Raw genomic sequence first — 21952 nt, forward strand, 5'->3', positions numbered from 1 at the left:
AGGAGAGAAGAAAGGAAAGGAGGACCAGGAAGCGCAGGGAAGGATGAGGAGAAGGCGAGATAAAGGGGAAGGAGGATAAGGAAAGAAGGATGAAAGGAAGGAGGTCGGGAGGAAGGATGAAAGGGAGGAAGGGATGAGGGGAAGAAAGGAGGATGCTTTGCCCTGGCCTCACCTCAGCTCGGTGGGTGGGGGTGGGAGAATCTCTCGCCGCCGCCGCCGCCGCCTCCTCCGCCGCCTCCTCCTCCTCCCCAGCAGCGCCGGTCACTGACGGGCCGGCTGTGCGGCGCGGCTCCCTCGCCCGGTCCCCGCCTCCCCGCTCGCCTCGCTCCCTCCTCCCGCCGCCGGCCCGAGCCGCGCTCGCTGGGCTCTGAGCGGAGCCGGGCGCTGCCGCCGCGGCCGCCCCGCCACAGCCACGGGGGGAGGAGGCGGCAGCGCGCCTGCGCCGCCGGGCGCTGCCGACGAGGGAGGGAGGGATGGACCCGCCGCTTCCCCGGCTCCGAGGCCGGCCGTGAGTATGGAGCGGGCACGGCTGCGGCAGGTGGGGGGCTGAGAGCGGGGCACGGGCGCTGCGGGAGCGGGGGACGCGGCCCCGGTGCGGGCGGTGCGGAGCGGGAGGAGCAGGGGCGGCGGGAGGCACGGGAGTGATGGAGAGAGGCTGTTTACGGGAGCGGGTTGTGACAGCACGAGGGGAATGGCTTACACCGAAAGAGAGTGCGTTTGGATTAGATGATAGGAAGAAATCCCTCTGTGTTAGGGCGGTGAGGCCCTGGCACAGGTTGCCCAGGGAAGCTGTGGTTGCCCCATCCCTGGAAGTGCACAAGGCCGGGTTGGACGGGCTTGGAGCGACCGGGGACAGTGGGAGGTGTCCCTGCCCATAGCAGGGGATGGAACCAGATGGACTTGGGGGTGCCCTTCCAGCCCAAAGCATCCCGTGATTCCCTGAAGGCAGTGCCGGCAGCGGGGGCTCTCCAGGCACAGCCGGGCGGCCCAGGGACAGCGCTGGGAGCTGTGGCTGGAGCGAGGAGCTGGGGGCGTTCTCTGGGCGCGTTCCTGTCGTGGTCCCATGCGCCGCCTCAGGTGCCTCGCAGGGCGAAGGCCGGTGGGTGATGGATGTACCGTCGGAACTGATTGCAGGAGCCTCAGTTCTCCTGTTCTCTTCAACTACGGAAACTCTGTGGATGTCCTTTCTTCCTCGGGTGTTCGGCAGCCCTACCTGACAGGAGGGTGTAGCCAGGTGGGGGTCGGGCTCCGCTCGAAGGCAGCCAGCCACAGGTTGACAGGTCACAGCCTTAAGCTGCTCCAGGGGACGTTCAGGTTGGACATTAGGAGGGATTTCTTCACAGAAAGGGTGATTAGACATTAGGATGGGCTGCCCAGCGAGGTGGTGGAGTCACCATCCCTGGAGGTGTTTAAGGCAAGACTGGACGTGGCGTTCAGTGGTGTTGGGTCGTTGGTTGGACTCGATAATCTCAGAAGTCTTTTCCAACCTCATTGATCCCGTGATTTGCTGATTCTGTGCACCAAATACCAGGGTTTGGTCCTCTCTGCAAAGCCTTGCACTTTCGTTTCTTTCATTTCCTTATTTCAACCTTACAACCTTACTGCTCATCTTGCCAACCTTTTTTTTTTTTTTTTTTTTTTTTTTTTTGGCTACGCTGGCAGCACCTTCTGCTGTCTCTTTTGGACAGAACGTGCTGCCACCATCCTGCTCCAAAGCCGCTGAGCCCGAAGCGCCGTGAGCCCCAGTGGTGCAGGATCCCTGTGCAGCGTGGGTGTCGCGACGGGATTTTGCCCTTCCCATGCAGTGCGAATCCCGCTGACGGGCTGTTGTTCCAGGCATCCTTTGCACCTCTTGTGGCATCCATCTGCTTCCCTGGCTTCTACATAAACTCACAGGCAACAAGGAAGGGAGGGGGAGGAGTCCTCCGGCGCTTTTACCTTTGCTCGACAGTTTTAGGCTCACGGGGATCTCGCCAAAACCATTTCCCTGCCTCAGCCTGTATGGAATGATGTCAGTGGTACAGGTGCCTCTTAGGCCTCAAGTAGAGGCAGCAGTTTCCAGTGTTTTTCTTCTCTCTTCCTGTAAAAATACAGTCAGGATCTATATTCACGCTTACAGGGAATAAGTGAGGAGCAGAGCTCCATAGGAACGTTCTCTCAGGGACTGAAGATGGGGGAAAAAAAATTCTTAGGAAAGAACTCATTTAAATATGCATTTAAATGTGACCAGATGCTTCATGGCACATACTTGGTGCAGCCATGTAGGTGGAAGTAGTCACAGTCAGTAGTGTACAGAAATACTTTGAATTGTTTTAACCTCACAGTGTCAGGTGTGAACAGAGACCATGCTAGGCTGACCTCCCCTTTATGATGAGATGCAAATTTTTGGTGCAAGGCAAACTGGGGATTTAGCTTGTGCTTTAATAGGTTTCCAGGTAGCACCAAATTCCTCTTCTAGGTACTGTTACTGTCCTTCCCACCCTGTTAAATGGAGCTGTGTGATGTTAGGAAACTGTTACCTACAGACCTTCTGTTTCTTGCCCATATTTTTGTAAACCAAATGTTTTGGATTGCTGGTTGTTCTAGGTAGGGGCAGTGTCTTCCTTTGGAACTGGCTGGCATGTTGTGAATATTAATGGCAACAAGGAATGTTCCCAAACAGAACCTGGTAAATTAGCTACTTTAGCTTTATCACCGTGCATTACTTTGCTAATTTATTGTCAGCTAAATGTTCCTCTAGGTGTCGACTGAAACAAGCATGAGCTATAGGGTATGTGTAAGACCACAAGTAATAAATAAGCATGATTAAGAAAAATACTATTTCTCCCCTTCACCAGAAGCAAGGCTTCAAATGCATCTCTTGTAAATTTCAACCTAAGGACTCATTCAGCTGGTTTTGTATGTTTTTTTTTTTTAAGTATGTCAATTTCAGAAATAAATGAGATGACGTACCTAGTCCAGATCACTTGTGTCTGAGACAGAAGACATGGATTGTTGGACTGTTGCTAAGAGATCTCCCAGAATGCCATGAAGAAATCTGAAGATCTGGAAGAGCTGTATGATCTTACTTTTTTTCATGGTCCTGAAAGAGGCTCTGTCATTTCTTTCTTTCCTTTAGGTTATTAACAGATTTTTGAAATCACCCTTATTTTTATCACTGTCTCAAAGAAAAGGAAGAAAGGGGAATTTGTTACCATTATTTACTAAAAACTGAGATAAGCTGCTTGCTCAGTGAGTGAATGTAGCTCACACCAGCCAAGGGAGGCCAACTGACTGCTCCAAACAAATGCTTTTGACTCCATGAGATGTCCCACTGCCAACATCCCGCTACGGAGAGAGAAGAAACATCACCAAACCAGTGGAGATACTGGACACTTGGACTAGCAAGACAGACGAAAGGACTGTTCTGCTTAAGGGAAATACGCATGGATGCTTTTTTGTGGGTTTTTTTTTAGTTCTGTGTCAAATGTGGAACTGCCTGTCACGATCTAGAACCCAGTTATGAAGTGGGTTTTGTGCAAGATGAACCCTCTGACTGTGCTCATTGACCTCCTATAGATGGAGTAGCCCTTAGCTATGGAAAAGGCCATCAGGGAAGGAGTGGGATCATTGATTGAACTCTGGTTGGACAGAGTGACCAACCAGAAAGAGGATGCACAGGAGAATTCCTGGTGTCTTGTGAGCTCTGGGGACAGTTCACAGGATTTACGTGGCAAGATGAGCATTTAGGTTCTCTGAGTGCATTCCTCTTGGAAGAACTCAAAGCTGTGTGGTCCCTGGGACAGCAAGGAAAGGGAATCAAGGGGGGGGTTAAGTTTCTCTGCTCAAGGAACTCTACTTTGGTAATTGTGGCTTTACAGGCAGATTGTTGGTTCCAAGGGTATCTATCGCACAGCAAGTTTCAGCACACAGCAGTCTGGTTTTCAAATGTTAATCTATAGATTGCTGATGCCCAGACAGATCTGACCCCGACTTTCTGAATCATCTTTTGAATTTTTTTTTCTTTAATAACTACATTAGAAAGGAGGGACCTTGACATGATATAGTGTAGTATAAATAATGTTCTTCTGCCTATCATTAAAATCCAGCAACTACAGATTTTCTCCATAAAATTACATGTGACATATGTTCTGTGACAAAGTTACTTTGATAGTGAGGACAACACTCTAAAACTTCTGTCTTTTCCAGCATGCCAGAAGGATTTACATTGAGGATAGATCTAAAATTAAACTGAGCATGTTTATAAATATAATCACAATATTATTTCTTCATGCTGATTCCAGCTTTTTGTCTTTTTTTTTTTTTAATGTAACAATCAGTTTATCTATTTTCCCCCTCACATTTGGCTTACCTGGACATTTAGTTTTTGCTATAATATCTGTCACATAATTTATCTCTTTTATTCCTCTGTTTTCTTGTATTTTCCTTGCATCTAAATACTGTACAATACCAGCTTCTTCAGTTAGACTAAATATTTGACATGTTTTCAGTCTTACAATAGCTTAGTCTGCTTCTTGAAGTATTACAAACTGTGTTTTTATCTCTACATCTCGCTCTTGTGAGAATACCACAGCAGGAATTCCCCCCCTTTCCCCAGGATAAAGTCTCTGCATTGTGTCTGTATACACATAAAAAAAAAAATCTCCACACCTTTTACTCATCTTTTCTGTTGTAGAACTTTCTTCTACACTGAGAGAGATCATTGCTGAAAACCATTTTGATTGTTTGCTTCAAGAACTTTTTTGAGTTCTTATATCTTCTGTTATTATCTCAATACCTCTGTGTCTAAATGAGCTTTCTTCTCCACCTGATCCTGAATGCCTGTTCCTATTTGTACAGCATTTGTGCTTTAGTGAAAAAGAGAATTTTGGAGAACAGGGAAGCTAAGACTAGTGAGGGTTTTTAAGGAAAATAATCATTTAACTAATATCTAAGTGAGAGAAATTGAGGAGGATCTACCTCATAGGCAATTCAAACAGACTTTGAAAGCTGCAGGTGAAACTGGGAATACTTTAAGCTTCTTTTGGGCCTCATGATCTTTAAAGACAAACCAATTTGTTGCTTTAATGTAGATAACTGGCTACCTGTGCTGAAGGGAGGTTGTCAGCAGCTCTCAGAAGATCTTTCAGTGCCTTGTATAATAAGACATTTCTTTTTGGACTTGACTGAGTGGACATAAATATCCAGGGATTGACTAACATTACTCCCTGTCCCTGAACACATTTGGGTATCTGTATTTCAGTTTGGGTGTGTCATTTTTGACACACATTGACAAACGTGTCAAAAATATTTCCTGTGCAGTGAGACACTTCTCTGCTGGGTGTTCCATGAGCAGCACAGTGAAGCCTTCCCAGCCTGCAGGATATTCAAATTGGGTATTTTATGGAGTCACTTGCAAGGTGGGCTGTGACACAGCGGCCCCTGCCTGCCATGCCCTCTGCCACCCCTTTCTCTGGCTCAAAAGAACCTGCCAGGCAGAGCATCCAGGGACTTACCCTGCCTCAGAGCCCCAAAGCGACGTGCAGGCAAGCAGCAGATGCAGTTTATTTGGAAAAAAACACAGGGGTCTGTCTATGAATGCCAGAGAGGATGGGGCAGATACCTTCACTACTTTCAGAAGGCTGAATTTAAAAATTCAGAAGAAACACGAAGAATACGCCTGCTGTTTGCTGGTGTTGGGCTTAGACCAATGCCCATATAGCAGGCTGTTAAAAGGCCTTTTCCTTAAATAGTTTCTTCTCAAAATCATAGGAACAGGCTTAAAATTTTGTTAAAATTTTCCTTTGAACTTCAGTCGATGCCACCAATTATCAGAGCAGGGGGTTGTGTGTTTGTGGAGATCATCTCTCAGCCTTTAATTGCAAGAAGGACACTTTGCAGTAGCTTCACTGGGTCTCTGTAATTTCAAAGGGGGATAGAGAAAGAAGGGTTTAGAAGTTTTGCATATATTCAGAAAATGTGACATAAAATTTGGACTATTCAGTTCAAATGCCATAACTTCTTTTTCTCACATTTATAAAATGAATGTGTTTCTGTCTCAAAGACTGAGACTCAGGAAAATGTATCTTCTCTGCTCTCCTTGAGTAACTGACTCGACTTCTTTAAAGCTGCCTCCATTTCTCTACCTCAAAGCTTTCTTAATTGTACATATATTAGGAAAAAAATCATTTTCTCTCTCTCCTCAGAGCTCTTCTTTCCTACAAACCCCTTGTTCAGAGAGCAGCTCTTAGGCAGAGAGTTCTGTTTCCCACGTTGACCGCCACCTTCGAGCTGCTTGTCTCCCATCTGTTGTTTGTAAACACTTCATGTCTTGTGCTGCTGATGTTGTTAGCTCCTTGGAAAACAAGTTCTATTTTCTTGTGTTTGCACACTGCATCAAAACAACAGGGAATCTGTCCATGACTGGGAAGCCCACGCAACGCCAGGATCGTTTTTTCTTGCTGGGGATCTCAATTAAGGAAACTTGTCAGAGGTAAACAGTGATGATGCGAGCTGTAATTCAGCGTGGTTCATCTGTGCACAGAATTTGTGTTCGGGGAGTCTTGTCCCGTGGGGAGAGCAAGGAGAGGGAGACACCAGAGGAGCAGGGAGCTGGGCTGAGTGTGTGAGAGAAGGGACAGGAGGTGGCAGAGGAACGAGGCAGAAGGTGCACAGATTAAGAACTGCAGGATGTATTTTTGGCTCCTGCCTTTGCAGAAGTAGTTAAAAGTTGTCTTCTGGAACTTCTCTGTCCCTAGAATCCCTTTCTTTTCCCAGCCAAAGAAAAGCATAGGGAGAAGAATTAATATCCAGATCTTAATTTAACTGTCACAAATTAAGATTGACTTCAGAATTGTCAGTTTGAGGGGCAGAAGGGTTTCTGTGCTGCCATGGCTGCACATCCAGTCCAGGAAGTATTCAGCTCTTAAAGAAAACAGCCAATGGATTTAATTCTCTTCAGGGAAGTTACTGCCCTCAAACCGTCTGCTTTTTCCATTATTGCATCCTGTTGTGCTTTCTACACACAGGTGGCATGGAAAGCTGTCCAATACTTGCTTATCACAGTGAAAATTGCTGGATTCCTCAGCATCCCAGTACTGTTCTTCAATGTCCTCAGTATTGAGCTAAATGTTGATCATTTCCCAGGCCTTATTATACAATCTCCTGTTGCCTTTATGAGATTTATAGAGGACAGAACATGGCAGGGATTATTTATATCTAATAGAATCTGATATAATGTTGCATGTTGGTAGTCTAGAACAAGAAACTTCAGTTTAGAAACTTTCCTTCTTGTTTATAATTTCTGGTTTGCTCTACATTAATGATTCTCTGTGCTTAATCAAGGGTTAAAGCAGATGGTTCTGACGTATTGTTTCCTAATGAGAAGAAATGCAATCAAAAGTATTTTCTATCTTTTGAGCACAAAGCAGTGACCAATATTTGTTTTACTTACAATAATGTTTACAGGAATTATTTCCCATGTCTTAAAGAGTGTAAACTTTCTAAGTATTTTTTTTCTCTTGACAGAAGCCCAAGACAATGAATCTTTCCAGTAACTCCTGTAAAAATGCACAAGAGACTTTGAACAAAAACATGGCCTGAAGAAAGTTAATGAAGTTGTTCCTAGTCTGTGTCACAAATGAGAAGACTGTGGATGTTTCTGGTTTTTTCCTTCAGGCCTTGATGAGTCATGAAAATGATAGAAAGCAATTTTTTTTTCTAATAGAGCAGGTTCTGTAAGTAAAAGAAGAAGAAAAATCAAGAAAAAAACTAAAATACAGACATCTGATGACAAGAGCTACTGCTGGTGGTGACCAGTGTGTTGTAAACCAAAATTTTCATGAATCTTAATGGACATTTTGACCTAATTTACAGTATTCATTTTTAATTAACTTTTTTTAGAAAGGTCAAACCCTTTTTTTCTGCTAAAGGTCATGTACTTCAACTAAGAAATCTTTTCTCATCTACAGAACAATATAGCAACATAAAATTCAGGTGTTTTTCATTCTGAACAATATTAATGGATTATGAGCAATATGCATGGAGTATTTCACACCCATTTGCCCTGGTCTCATTAAATAATTCTTTTGTGTTTGTGTGTGTGAATGAACCCAGGGTTATGCAGTTGTCCAGCAGCAGGCTAGAGATGGAGGTAATTTCACACAGAAGGAAAATGACATTCCAAAAACCCGCATGGACCTGAGAATTGTGAGAGAAGTGTGAGAAGAATGATCCTCGTAAAACAAGGGTACCACATTTAGATAAAAACCTTGATTTAAGGGTCAGAAATGCTGTGAACATTTCAGTTGAATTATGCAGCTCTTGGTCAGTCAGGTCAAGTGGTACCTAAGGGCTCGCAGTCCTTACACCAAGCACACCTCAAATGGGAATGGCACTGCAAGAATATTGACATTTTCAAATCATTCTTCCTGTTTGAATAACAGCTGAATGAACTGCCCCTTTAAAAACAAATAAAAACCTAAAGAAAGAAAACAGAAAATGCTTTTTCATTGAATTGATGAACCTGCTCAGAAATATTGAAGGGACACATAGCAAACTAGAGTGGTCACAGGACTTGCAATAATGTGGGGGGAAAAAGCAACCACTAGCCCAATTGGGGAATTTCCCTGAGAGGAAACTAGGATCCATTCCACTTCTTGATTTCTTCATGCAAACTGCATAAAATATGTTATAAAACCTGAGTGATTTCCATAACAGAATTTTGGCAATTTAAGTTGCTGTGACAGTTCCTACAAATCTTTTTGCTTTGTTTTGTATAATAAATATGTCAAAATGAAGCCATTTCTGTCCAAACAAAAATTTTCCAGGCTTTTTTAAAATATTTCCTATTTGCTGAAGTCAAGATGAAGGCTAATTTCAAATGCTGTAACTTAGATCTGCATAACCATAAACCCACAAGGACATAGCTTTAGTCTTATAAATAAGTAATGTCATTAGATACAGTATTCTTATTTTAATTGACTTTGGTTGCTACTCTGTATAACAGTGATTGAAAAATAAAAGTCGTTTAACATTGGTGAAACCTTTTCTAGTGGTTTCTGTATGGGAAGTCAACAAGCACAAGCCATTGCCAAAAAATGTTACTGGTTTTGGGGTTTGTTTCAGTAGTAAAATGCTAAGTGAAATCTAAGTGGATACAGGCAATTGCATCTAGTCCTTTGTAAATAAGAATCAGGTGAAATCTCAAAAGCAAAGACAAAAATAGCACAGATTTATCATGCAGACATCATTGAGAAACCCCACATAAGGAACTCATTTAATTTTCTGCAGGTGGACCACTATAAGTAAAAAAAGTGTCTTTTTATTGGGGATATTTACCAAGTTGGCAGTTGAGTCTTTTCCTTCAGAGGTATTGAAAGGACTGCGTATTTTCAGATTTGGGATTTTTTTTTACCTCAGAAGAAAAGATGTTTAAGCTGGAAAAGGACTTGGCAAAGATAGAATTTATTTGTGTGAGGCAATAAAGTTTCTGAATTACTGTTCAAGCAATTTCTTAAATTTAAATTAACATATATTCCTTCCTTACATTAACCCAGATGTGTCCTATACATGACTTAAGCATGGGTTTAATCACAGATTATCAACTAATGGAATCTCCTCAGAGGGCTGACATTTGTGTTGCTTTGTGCTGTAGTCTCTCAAAAAGTGATTCAAGAACTACAACATGGCAGAAATAAATACTTGGATGTTGTCAGGAAGCCAGAAATCATTGGATTAGTGGCAGTTTATTTTCTGGTGATGTGAAGTTGCTGAGAAAGAAGGAAAAGGGAATATCCCAGAGCAAGAAACAAGCAGAAAGCACACTGAAATAAAAGCAACAGAGGGTAGAACATTCCGAAAAAGCATCTGGAAAAGAGCTGATTTAAGATCAAGGAGATCAAGAGGAACTGCAGGAGCCAGTGATACCTACATTTTTTCAGCACATAGTGAAAGGCTTTATGCTCAAAGAAACAGAACACAGACTTTTCTCGTGGTCTTTTCTACCCCAAGCCATGGAGCTGTCTCAGTTACATAAAGCAGCTGGGAATGGAAGAGAAAGGTGGTCAGTAGAACTGTGATGAGATGCCACAGAGCCCTGTGAAAAGTGATTCTAATCATGAAATTTTAGGAAAAACTCCTGGTTTGTTGGTTTTTTATATATTCAAACTCTAGCTAACTTCACTCTTTCCTTCCACCCACACACACTGACATTAGTACAACTTTTGCAATTGACTTGAAGGATCCAGATACACCTATTTTATACTTTTACTTTAATGCTTCAATGTTTTTTTTCCCTTTAGCAGGTTATAAATGCTTATGGGTTTGGAGTAATAGTGAGTAAAATGGAAAGTGCTTCTGAGAAATTGCTTATTTATATAAAGCTGATGAGAAAACAAGTGTTTTATGGGGAGCCCTGACTCTCTTAAAGGATATTTGGCTCAAGGACAGGGTACTTGCTGGAGCACAAATTTAGGTGTGTCTGTTATTGCACTGCTTTGTGCTGAGAGTGGAAAAACAACATTTATCAAGTGCTTTTTGTTATATATTTATTTTCTCTGAATGCCAGCATGTGTTGGGAGTCTACAGACTGATTCTGTGTCCAGAGATTTCTGCTGTCACTGAGCCATCAGACAATCAGCTGGGCTCTAGGCATGGAATATATGTGTAAAACTGGGAGCCAGCTTGTGTAGCACAACTCCTTTCACGGCCCAACAGGTGTAAAGGTACCATTAAAAAAGACATGAGTGCTAAGAATATCTGTAACTGCTGCGCTAGGTGTGACCACGTTTGAGGGAGCAGTCATAGAAATAATAAGAGCAAATGACAAAACAAAGATTTTCCAGAAGATGTGGAAAGAAGCTACAGAAAAGCAAAATTTACCATTCAGTGTCTGATTTTCTGAAGGTGAGTGGCCAATACAGGGCATCCCACAAGGTGCTCAACTCTGTTACTGATAATAACTTAGCCAACAGTAAAATGCTGTCAGAGTAGTTCAAACCAGTGATTTATTTGACACTGTAAATGCTTTTAAAATCTTACTAATGATTTAAGAAAAATACATGGAAACAAGCAGAAAAAATGGGCATTATCTAAAGTCAGTGTGGGTGTGGTGCCTTGACCCATTTATACTATTAAGAAATATGCTGCATTAAAGTATTGAATATATTTTTTCATTATGTATTGAGTGGCCAAAAATATCTTAAGAGCCTTGTAAGGTAATGTATAACATTTCTTCCCCAAAAGTGGGTCAAGTCTTACGTAGTCTGCATTTCCAACGTGGGTCCCTCTTAAAAGGAAAATCCCAATGGTGCAGAAGGAGCTAACACAGCAAAAGGGTCCAAATCCTGTATTTTGTGATATCCTTTGACCTTGGTCTGCCTAAACCCAGAGCATCAGCCACAGGATGTGGTCTAATTTATATTAATGGCAAATTATCTTGAAATATTTTTCTTCAGTGCTGAAAAGTGCAGTGATGATGATGCTGTGTACTGGCTCCTTATTTTTTTTTTCCTCCTGATAAAAACTCCCTGTTTCCCATTAAAAGAGCAAGAGGAGGTGCAAGGAGGGAGGCTCCAGGTTACTGCCCACAGCACAGGGTGGTGTAAGAATAAAGGAATAACATGCTCTGAATGTGACATAACAAAGCACCTAATGGGATTAGCGGGGTTGAAAAGGGAAGGAGTGAGCACAAGTTGCCATAAGATCCTCCACTTGTTCAGTTAAGACCTTAAGTCTTGTGCCTGTTTTTAGTTGCAGGGAATTATAAAGCTGTAAATTACAAGGTAATTTGATGCCTTCATGGACATCAGATACAGGCTGAAACTGTAAAAGTAAGATATTGAGGAAATAAGCTTAAATAATACCCTGTTATCCATCTCACACCCCCCTTCTTGGACATTTTTTGTAACATTATTTCCAAATACTAATTTTCAGGAGTGTTTTCTTAGTAGACAAATATTCAGGTGTTTCAAGACATTCTAACACACTGAGGACATTTACTTTAATTCTTTTTTTTTTTTCACTGTAAGGTGACAGTGGTTATCTCTTGAAAAGTTGCCTAATCTCTTCCATGCTTTATCTCCAGATTCCCTCTGAAAACTGCATCATTAGAAATTGTAATGAAACTCAAAAAGTGACCAGAATAGTAATTGACAGAAGACTTGGCACCTTCAAAATAGGACTTGGATGCTTAGAAAAATGTGGTGGAACAGAGCTGAACTGCTCTTCATGTGAGTTCAGAGCAGTCCTGGTAGGTGTGAGCTTATGTAATACACCCATTAAACGTGCCTCATCTGGGAAGACGAAGGGGAAGCATTTTAATGAGTCAATCTAAATTGCTGAAGTAAATGACCATAATGATAGAGACTTGGGAAATTATGTGTGCTTAGATGTGGGACTGGAGCACAGCAGAGGAGGTGCTGGCTCTGGCTGCCACACAGACCTCCTGCGTGCTGGCTCAGATGTGCCTTCCAAGCCTTCTGTGCCTTTACATTTCATCCTAGAACCACTTCAGTGTCAGGAAAATGGAAATTAGAGATGCCATCTTCCAGTGCTAAAGAGAAAAGTGGATTGCAGACCAGCAGAGCACAGTTTCAGGCAATAAATGGTTTCCAAGCTCTTTGTTTCTCATGCCAAACAGGTGGTCTGGGCACTGCTTCCCCTTTCCTCCTGCTCAGAGAACAAGAAAGTTCCAGTAAATGCAATAAAATTAGGTTCCTAATTTCCACTCCTTTGAGTTAGTCTATAACAACATCCCTCTGTTAGGAACTCTGTCTTTCAATCAGGTATTAACTTAAGGCACCCAAATTCTTTATTACCTCTTCTCTTGGTAAGTTCGTCTTGGTCCTGTAAGGTCAAACCCTTTCCCAGAAAAAACCCTATGCTAATGAGAATGAGAGACATCATTTTTTGCACCACAGATTTAAAGAGAGGGAAGAAAAACCTTTTAGCCATAGACTTTTCTGTACTAACAAGAATCAACTCAAAATTATTTAAGTATGAGAGACTAAAACAGTCAAGGTACTGCAGCTTTTCTGGGAAAGCTCATTTTAATGGACCTCCATATTCAGTTATGCACAGAATAAGCTCCTCTATCATTAGCATTAAAAGACTCACCTTTCTGTGGATTTCTGTCCTTTATTTTGTATACATTCTCCTCAAAATTTAGCTTTTATTGTGCCAGGTTTTTGACCCCCTCACTGCAAGAAATGAGCACTTGCTACACAAAGCTTGGCTCTGCCAGTTGTCCTGCTAATACACATATGTTGTCAGACCAGCTGGCTCTTGGCAAACAGCAGAGGTAAATGTCAGGTTCTTTCCTGTCCCTTGCTATGAGGAGAGCACAAAACTATCTCTAAACAGCACAGTGCAACCAGAGTCCAGTGACTCACTTTTGTTTCAATAATCTCCAGTATAGTAAAAAATTAAGAGCAAAAGGGTCAGACAGATAGGGGGAAAGAAGGAAGCACGTTGCTCCTATTCGCTGATGAGAAATTGAAATGTTGTGGTTTTCATTTAAGTTTTCCCATCTTAATCCAAACTGATGAACTGTCTTAAGAGCATTTTTTTTTTCATCTATCAATAAAAGTGTATTTATTTCTTACCAATGAGAAATGAAGAGCCAAATCATCAGATGGGAGAGAGCTGTGTTACTCCATTCAAATAAGATTTATAACTGGCACATTCTGGTCTGCATATCTGCTTGTGTGAAAGGAAAAGAAATCCTCCTACCTGATTTTGTCAGGACTATCTCATTAGGGATCAAAGTGACTTCCTCCTCCACCATTCACATTCAGGAGTTTTTGGCCAGATCAGGTCCATCAGCAAAGTGAGAGGGTTGTGGAATAGTGGGGGAATCGTGCTCTGACATTTCCCATTCTGACATGTGCAATCATGCACAGCTGTGGGATGAGCAAGGACAGATGTTACTCCCGGATTGATCATGGCTCAAGCTGTGTCAAGGGAAATATAGGTTAGATATTAGGAAAAAGTTTTCATTGAAAGAGTGATAAAGTTCTGGAATTCTCTGCCCAAGGAGGTGGTGGAGTCACCATCCCTGGATGTGTTTAACAAAGCCTGGATGTGGCACTGGGTGCCAGGGTTTACTTGAGGTGTTGGGGCTGGGTTGGAATTGATGATCTTGAAAGTCTCTTCCAACCTGGTCATTCTGTGAATTCTGTGGTTCATAAACTTGAGAGAGAAAATGTGTGGAAAATGTTTGCTGTAGGAAGAAAAAAAATGAGGAATGTTCTTGCTCCTGTGGACTGGCCAGGCTGGACAAAACATCCAAGCTAAATGTGGCTGTGGAGCAGCCAGTGACACCACATGAAAAGAGCTTTAGCAAGGGAACAAAAGTGACTTTGTTTTATCTTTACTGCTGATTAAAGTCTGTAACTACTGTAGCTACAAAATTATGCACATTTTAAACAAAAGCCTGCACCATGTCACAAGCAAGAAAAACAAGTCACAGGGTGCAAGGCAAAGCTTTCCTCTGAGGCACTGGTGGTTAACCAGTCCCTCTCCCACAGTGGCTGCAGTGTCATCTGAGCTGGGGACTCACTGGCCTGTGCCAAGCAGTTGCCATAATACAGCTGTTTAACCCTTCCCTGTGCTCAGCTGAGCCACCAGAAATACCAAGCCTGGGGCAGAGAGAAGGGGTTTTAACTGATACTCTCCAGTGAAAGATGGGTTCATTCCAAAATTCCTCACCAGACCCCACACCCCCTCCAAACAGTAAAAAAACCCCAAACCCAGAAGGCCAGACATTAAAAAAAATTTTCAAACAGAAAAATAATCAATGACATTCTGTTAAAGAAAGGAGTTCATACAGAAAAAAAAAATCAGTCATAGTTTAAAACCGGTACTACATAACAGATAAGGAGGAGCTCTGGAGAAATTCTGGAGGGGGTTGCTCAGTATTAAATGATGATTAAACATCTGTACATTACATCCATCACTGATCATGGGAAAAAAACATTTGATTTGGCAAATTACAGAGAGGCTTAGCCCTTCAGAGAGTTTTTTTCCCCCTTTTACAGAGGGGGAAAAAAAACAGGTTATTCAGTCTTGAAAATATTCAATTTTTCTTTTGTGTACACAGAAGCAAATTTATGTACAGCTTTCTTGTATGTACAAGGCTGTTTCTGAACAGCTAGTCATTAAAACTATCAGTTGTTCTCCTACAATGAAGAGATTTCAAATATACCAAGGAAATGTCTTTTATTTAAAAAAGAAAATAATTTAATTAAAGACAGAAATGCAGATTTAGACTCTACATATGAAAAGCTTGAGATTTCATATTACTAAACTTAAACCTGTTCTTAGAATTCCCAAATTCCACTCCAAACCATTTTGCCTTCCTGCAAAGTTTATGCAGAACAATTCAGAACACTGACCCTCAATGAATATTTTCTATCCTGATCCATTTCGTATTTGTTCATGTTCATGCTCTGTTCATGTTTATTAACCCTTCAAGAAGCACCTTTCTTCACTGTGTTTCTACCAAAGAAATTAGAGGATAACATCTGGCCACAAAACTTCTGCTAGAAGAGGCAACTACAAAGAGCCACTTAATTTGGGGGTTTTTCAGTCTCATCCACAAAATAACAATAATCCTGAATTTTAAGATGTCATAGAATTGTGGAATGGTTTGGGTTGGAAGGGACCATAAAGATCAGCTAAATCCAGCCCCATGCCATGGGCAGGGACACCTTCTACTGTCCCAAGTTGCTCCAAGCCCCATCCAACCTGGCCTTGGACACTTCCAGGGATCCAGGGGCAGCCACAGCTTCTCTGGCCACCCTGTGCCAGGGCCTCACCACCCTCACAGCCAAAACTTTCTTCCAAATATCCCAGCTAACCCTGCCCTGTGTCACTTTAATTAAACCACAGCCAAATCTTTGAACATGAGCCAAAAGTCAGTCCCAGCCCAAATATCTCTGTGTCTCTAGAAGCTGCTGCCTTCAATCTCTTCAATATCCAAAGTCTGATTGGTCTTTGCTCAAGCTGACATGAAAATGTTGCTTGAAATTCCCTTTCAGTCTGAATAAAGGCCATGATACAGGGGCAAGGTCATAGCAAAGGCATTTTGGGGAGCCTCAGAAGAGCATCCCCTCAGAGCAGTTGCCAGCTATGTTTTCCACTTCTACCGTGTTCAAAAGACAAAAGTTACTTTGAGAACTTGAATCAGGGTCTAACATTTCCAAAATGCACGGCTAAGCAAGAAATGTCATTCACTCAAGCCGTCACTGAAATGTTTCTAATTACATCCCTGACTAATTACATTACCGTATCCCTTTTAAGTGGTGGTTCTAAAAGTACAACCCTTGGCTCAAAATTGATTCCTTATTTTAGGCAATTCTCCCTATCAACTTGAACCAACAGTGTTTAATCGGCTGATAAGTTTTCACACAGAATTGCTGATTATAGTCCCAAACCTGCAAAGTGCTGCAGGATCAGAGGGGGAAGGGCTAATAAAAATATTTTTTAAAATTGTCTGGATCATGTCATTCAGCTGGGAATAATTAGTGCAGTTGTTTTATATGATATCCTGAGGATATACTGAAACTCACTGTCCTTTGTGTGATGCCAGAGAAGGACACTGCAGATCCCAATTGAAAATAGACCAGAAATTTGAGATCATTGCTCCCCACCAGCATTTCTGCCACTGGATGGGACATTTCCATACAGCTGGAAGTCCTGAGTCTCCAAAAATTGTCATATAATTAGTTCAGGAGCACTGGAGACACAGCTAATGCTGTGCCATTATCTTTTGTTTCTTAAATAATTTGGCTCTGATGGCATGAAGAAGCCAAAAATCCCTGGAAGTGTCCAAGGCCAGGTTGGACAGGGCTTGGAGCAAGCTGGGCTGGTGGAGGGGGGTTCCACCATAGCAGGGGGTGGAACGAGATGATTTTTAAGTTCCCCTCCAACCCAAACCATTCTTCGATTCCATCATAGCTTAAAATTCAGGATCATTGTTATTTTGTGGCTAAGACTGAAAACTCCCAAAATTTGGTGGCCCTTTGTAGTTGCCTGTTCTGGTGGCACAACCACAACCAGTTCTGTTTGGTTTTCTCTCCCACCCTCATCTCCCAACAGCAGCCATGTGCAGTCAACTCAATATTCCTCAAGTAATTGCATACTGATGGCCCAGAGGGTTTGGGAGCTATTTAAAACATACCAAACATACCAAAAGGTGATTTTTCCTGTCCAAACCCTCTCCAACATTTTTCATGCCCTTAAAGTGACACCTTAACTAATTTTTCTGGTGTTTAACGTCTTGCTAAAGGCCTAAACTAATGGGTACAGATAAATCCTTGAAGGAATACATCTTCTCTTGCCAACATTCTTGGCAAAATTTATGTTCTTGTTAATAGTTTCGTACTTAGACATTAAACAACCCTTAAGTGCTCCCACTTGGCTGTATAAATAAGGTTTGTATTCATGTGAATATTTCTGTTCAGCATATTTGTTGAGAGATACCTGACCCAAGTTTAAATCTGGAAAGGACAGGAAAAGTAGACAATTTCCATCCTTTCCTGGCATTTGATTTGGACTATGAATAAAAAATCCACACTAAGGTCCTAACATTTTTGTGGCAGGTGTTGCACAAACATTAAATGGAGGCACCATTGCCCAACAAACTTTATAGATTAGAACAAAACCACATTAAATTGGGCATGAAGTTTGAATTTGCACATAAATGAACATGGTAAAGTATTAACACATTTTTGTGGTCCATTTATGTCTCTGAGTATGGGAAATTTTTCTATCAAATCTTTTGATGAAAATAAAAAGCTGTATCATATCAAGCAAAATACGTGCATAATGTTTAAAAAAATGCTGAAATGGATAATTTCAAACTAAAAGTTGTGTTTAAAAAGTCAATTTCTTTATAGTAAAAAACAGAGTTTAAGAAAGAATTTGAATTACTTTGTGTAAGGTCAAGCAAATAACTCTTTCAAGTCAAAATAATTTAATCTTTCTTTTCATTTTTTGCCAGGCTGACTAGAAATGAAAGTAAAGTGAATTATCACAAGAAAATATTTCTGTCCACAGACAATAACAAAAATGAAATGAGGTAATTAAGCATTTTTAGTATTTTTGTTGCTGTTAACGCAGGGTAGAGGTTGGAAATAAACAAGCGGCAAATGGAAAACGTGAGTAGGTTACATGAGAAAAAAGAGCTGTAAACCAGGATTTAAGGAAAGATAAGGTAGCAGATGTTTGGATTTTAATATGATACTTTTACATTTGACGAGCAGTCCAAGGGACAGTGTGGACATCCAGGATAAATTGACAGCTGGACAGAAAAGTTTGAGAACGCTGGGAAAGGTCAGAGTCCTAATGGATCAAAAATCTGGAGCTGAGAACTGCTGGGGTGTGAGCACAAAGCCAAGAAGCCACTCTTTGCTGGAGAGGTGCACTGGAGGCTCCAGCTGAGCCATCCTCCTTTGGGCAACTTTCCCCAGATTTAGGGTTGAGCTCTTCTCAAAACCAGCAAGTGACAGGACAGGAGGAAACGGCCTCAGGAGGTTCAGATTGGATATTGGGGGAAATTTCTTCACCCAAAGGGGTTTCCTGCCCAGGGCAGTTTGGAGTCCCCATCTCTGGAGAGATTTAAAAGCTGTGTGGATGTGGCACTTGGGGACATGGGTCAGTGGTGGCCTTTGCAGTGCTGGGTTAAGGGTTGGACTCAATCTTAGAGGGTTTTTCCAACCTTAATGATTCTATATGAGAAGTACCAACACAAAATGTCATGGATCTAAACGTGCCTCATTTGTTTTCCTCATTTTCTCATCCCTTTTTGCTGTCAAAAGCCCCAGTGGCATTAAGCCACCCTGGGTGGTACACGAGGCACCAGGTCTCAGCTTACTTTTCAAAGTAGTTCTTATTTGCCAGAGGGGAGAAAAAGTTTAAAACCCTTATTTCCAAGAATGTTCCTGTGCTACCTGAAATCTACAGTGTGACCTGTCTGTTATTCCCCTTGCCACCAGGGTCACACCTATGTGGAAAAAAGCCTTGTTAAAGAGGCTGTTTTAATTCCTGTATTTCAGATATTCAGAGTTTGACCTTGTTTTGCTGCTGTGTGGACCAAGATTATAGTGTTCAAAAGCCACGCTCACCCCTGGATAATTTGCTTGTCTTTACTGCAGTAAATTTGTATATTGATCTTTATTACAGTATCATCTGACAGGTTGTTTAGCATCCACACTCTGCCATGCAGGGCTCTGCACAGCTATGAGGGAAGAATGCAGAGTAGGTATTCTACCACACAGGAAACAATAGATTTCTATTTTACACATGTCATTTCTGTTTATATGGAATAAAGAATTATAGGTGCCTGAAGAAGGAATTTTCCTGATATCCAATTGACTGTAACACTTAAAAAATATTTCCCCTGGTGGGTGTGGTGTTTTTTTCCTATTGTCCTGTCATGATTTCTTTTTCCTCTCTTACATTAATTTTGTTGGCAAATTTCTCAGAATTTCACTGAGATGAATTTTTCTGCCTATTACACAACTCTACTTTTTTTTTTTTTTTTTTTTAAGCAATCTCACACTTGTAAGCATTTGGAAGGATATCATAATAGCACAGCAGCCATGCTGTTTCCATTGGCCATTTCAATCAAGAAAAAAAGGCTGCGACATAATCAATAGACATAGAAGAAAAATTAAGTCCTATGTCTCAAAAGAACATCTAAAAGTGAGCCTATATATATAGGCTTAAGTCACCTAAATGACTTGATGCATATTTTTATTTTAGTATCTGCAAGAAGATGGATCCCAGCCCATTAAAACTAAAATTTCCAGAAAGACAGGCACTCTGATTTATCATCTGTCAAGGTAAAAGGACTAAGAACCTCTAGTTGACTGATATGATGGATTTTCACTTTCCTACTTACTTCAAGAAGGAAGAAAGTGTGGAGCTGAACAGCTGGTAACATTTGCTAAAAGATTATGGTGCTGAGATTCTGATTTAAATTTGACTTTTTGGTCGTAAACACATGAACAACACATGAAATGTTCTTATTCCTTAACATATTTTCACTTGAAAGGAGTGATCCAACTGCTTCCTCTGTAAAACCTATATAGGATTAAAGAGCAATGAGGTCTCCAGCTGAAAAAAGACATGTATTTCCTGGAAAAGGAAGTTATGCAAGAGGCTCAAAGCTTTCTTTAGGGTAGCTGCTACCACCTTCTGTAAGACTGTTGAAACACATGTAAATGAGAAGTTTAAAAGTATATATATTGAAATATTTGGCAATATAATGAGACTCTTCCCTACATTGTCCCCTTTAGGCTTAGAGGTACAACAGACTTTCCTGGTGTACATTTGCAGGATAACCACATGAAAAGATCTCTGGCTACTCCACCATATGACGTAAATTTGGAAATATTTTAGAAATTATGTGAAACAAGCTCACAAATTGTCACAAATACTGTCAGCACCTCTTGTACATGCAAATAAAGAGAGTAGCCCATGGTATTTGCAGCCTTTGCCCAATCAGGATGTAAAGTCTACGAGTTATTTGAGGAATAATTTCAGAGGAAAATATTGACTCACTAAAGCCAGACTAGGACCCCCAAACCTGTTCAGTTAAAAGAAAATAAATCAATCCATCAAGTCATAATGTTTTCCAAGCTTTGTAAATAGAAAGCCATCCAGAAGTGAAAAGATGAAGCAGCATGTGAAACTCTGATAAAAATAAATTAGAGAATCATTTAGTGGAAAAGACATCTAAGATCATAGAGGAAGACTATTTTAGTGGTTTTCTGAGAGGAGTCTGTAAACAAAATGTGGACATGATCCATCAGAACTCTGTAAAACCTAAATAAAATCTGGATTATAAATGGGGTAAGTGGTAAGACTGCACTCCTACATCATTTATCAACTAGAGCTTTCACTGATAAAAAATAATATCAATAAAAGACTGATTTCACGGAATGTTCTGAACCCTTTGGTGAGGTGGCCTGATTTAAGCTACAGAAACTTCAATAAAACCAGGGAAACCATACAAATAGGAGCAGAAAATATGTCAGATATTTCAGATATGAAACCACGCCTTGCAAAGGAGCGAGTCCAAAAGGGTGTTTGGATTTATAGAGGTCTGGAAAGCCTTCTTTAGAGCCAAAGACTGAACAATATTGATTTGTTTATTTTACCTGAGGAAAGATTATGATTAAGTCACCTTCTGATCTATAAGTAGGAACATGGAAAGAAGACTTCTGATAATGGAAAGCTCTTTAATCTGGCTGGCAGAAGCATGGCAAAAGGTGATGGACAAAATCACTTAAATCATTTTGGAAATGAAACACACATTTTAAAACCATGGGGGTTCTGTGCAACAAATTACTAAAGCAGCTTATTGACTCCCCATCATTTTGAGTCTTTGGGGTTTTTCTGGAAGAGTCCTAATGCTGTCAAAAGTTACAGCCTTGATGCAAGAAGTGCTCTGTGAAAGTGCATGAGCTGCACCAGGTTCAAATTAAGTGAACACATTGGTGTCTTCCAAGTTTATAACCTGTAAATCTTCAATATTAGTCCATAGTTATTCATGTCTGTAGCTTCTGAGATAAGTTGTATCATCCTTTGAGGAAAAATAACGTTGATCGTTGTTAATTCTATTATTTTCTTTTCATTTAATGACGTATGCCTGTCTAGCTGGCTGGCTTATGCCTGCTGGAAAGGAGAGTTGGTGTTATTTAGATCTTCCAAAACATATGGCTCTGGGCTTCATTTTGTACACTACAGCTCACAGATTCCAAGAATTAATATCTTGTGTCCATCATTTTCCCACACACATCCATCACTTGTTCTTTTTTTTTCTCTTTTTGTTGTCTCTGATTTTTTTAAGAAATCCAGAAAACTTCCTAGAGAGCAGCAGCACCTAAATACACTTATAATCTTCATTTCTGTGATATGTTGGGTTGTTTCTGCATCTATTGCTGCAGCTGAAGTTTTGCATGTG

General features: G+C 41.1%; 1 protein-coding gene and 2 long non-coding RNA genes across 5 annotated transcripts in view; 2 read left to right on the plus strand and 1 right to left on the minus strand.

The window, feature by feature from the left end:
* CTNNA2 (catenin alpha 2) overlaps positions 1-381 on the minus strand; it is a 463302-nt gene extending 462921 nt beyond the window's left edge. Inside the window, exon 1 of one of the 2 annotated variants that reach the window (XM_068189021.1) lies at positions 173-381. The gene's annotated coding sequence lies outside the window, so the exon portion shown is untranslated. The remainder of the gene's footprint in view (positions 1-172) is intronic. The other variant, XM_068189024.1, reaches the window with a different exon arrangement.
* Positions 371-9022, plus strand: LOC137473208 (uncharacterized). Of its 2 annotated transcripts, none has more exons than XR_010998654.1 (2): positions 371-508; positions 7507-9022. It is a non-coding gene; the product is annotated as an uncharacterized lncRNA (long non-coding RNA). The 2 variants fall into 2 exon arrangements; XR_010998655.1 differs by having other exon boundaries at positions 405-538.
* A 1617-nt stretch (positions 9023-10639) lies between these two features.
* Positions 10640-20619, plus strand: LOC137473212 (uncharacterized). The gene is made up of 4 exons (XR_010998659.1): positions 10640-10884; positions 12065-12229; positions 17984-18061; positions 19747-20619. It is a non-coding gene; the product is annotated as an uncharacterized lncRNA (long non-coding RNA).
* Positions 20620-21952: the final 1333 nt, after the last annotated feature.

Source organism: Anomalospiza imberbis, chromosome 4 (genome assembly GCF_031753505.1).
Source record: "Anomalospiza imberbis isolate Cuckoo-Finch-1a 21T00152 chromosome 4, ASM3175350v1, whole genome shotgun sequence".
Lineage (NCBI taxonomy): Eukaryota > Metazoa > Chordata > Aves > Passeriformes > Viduidae > Anomalospiza > Anomalospiza imberbis.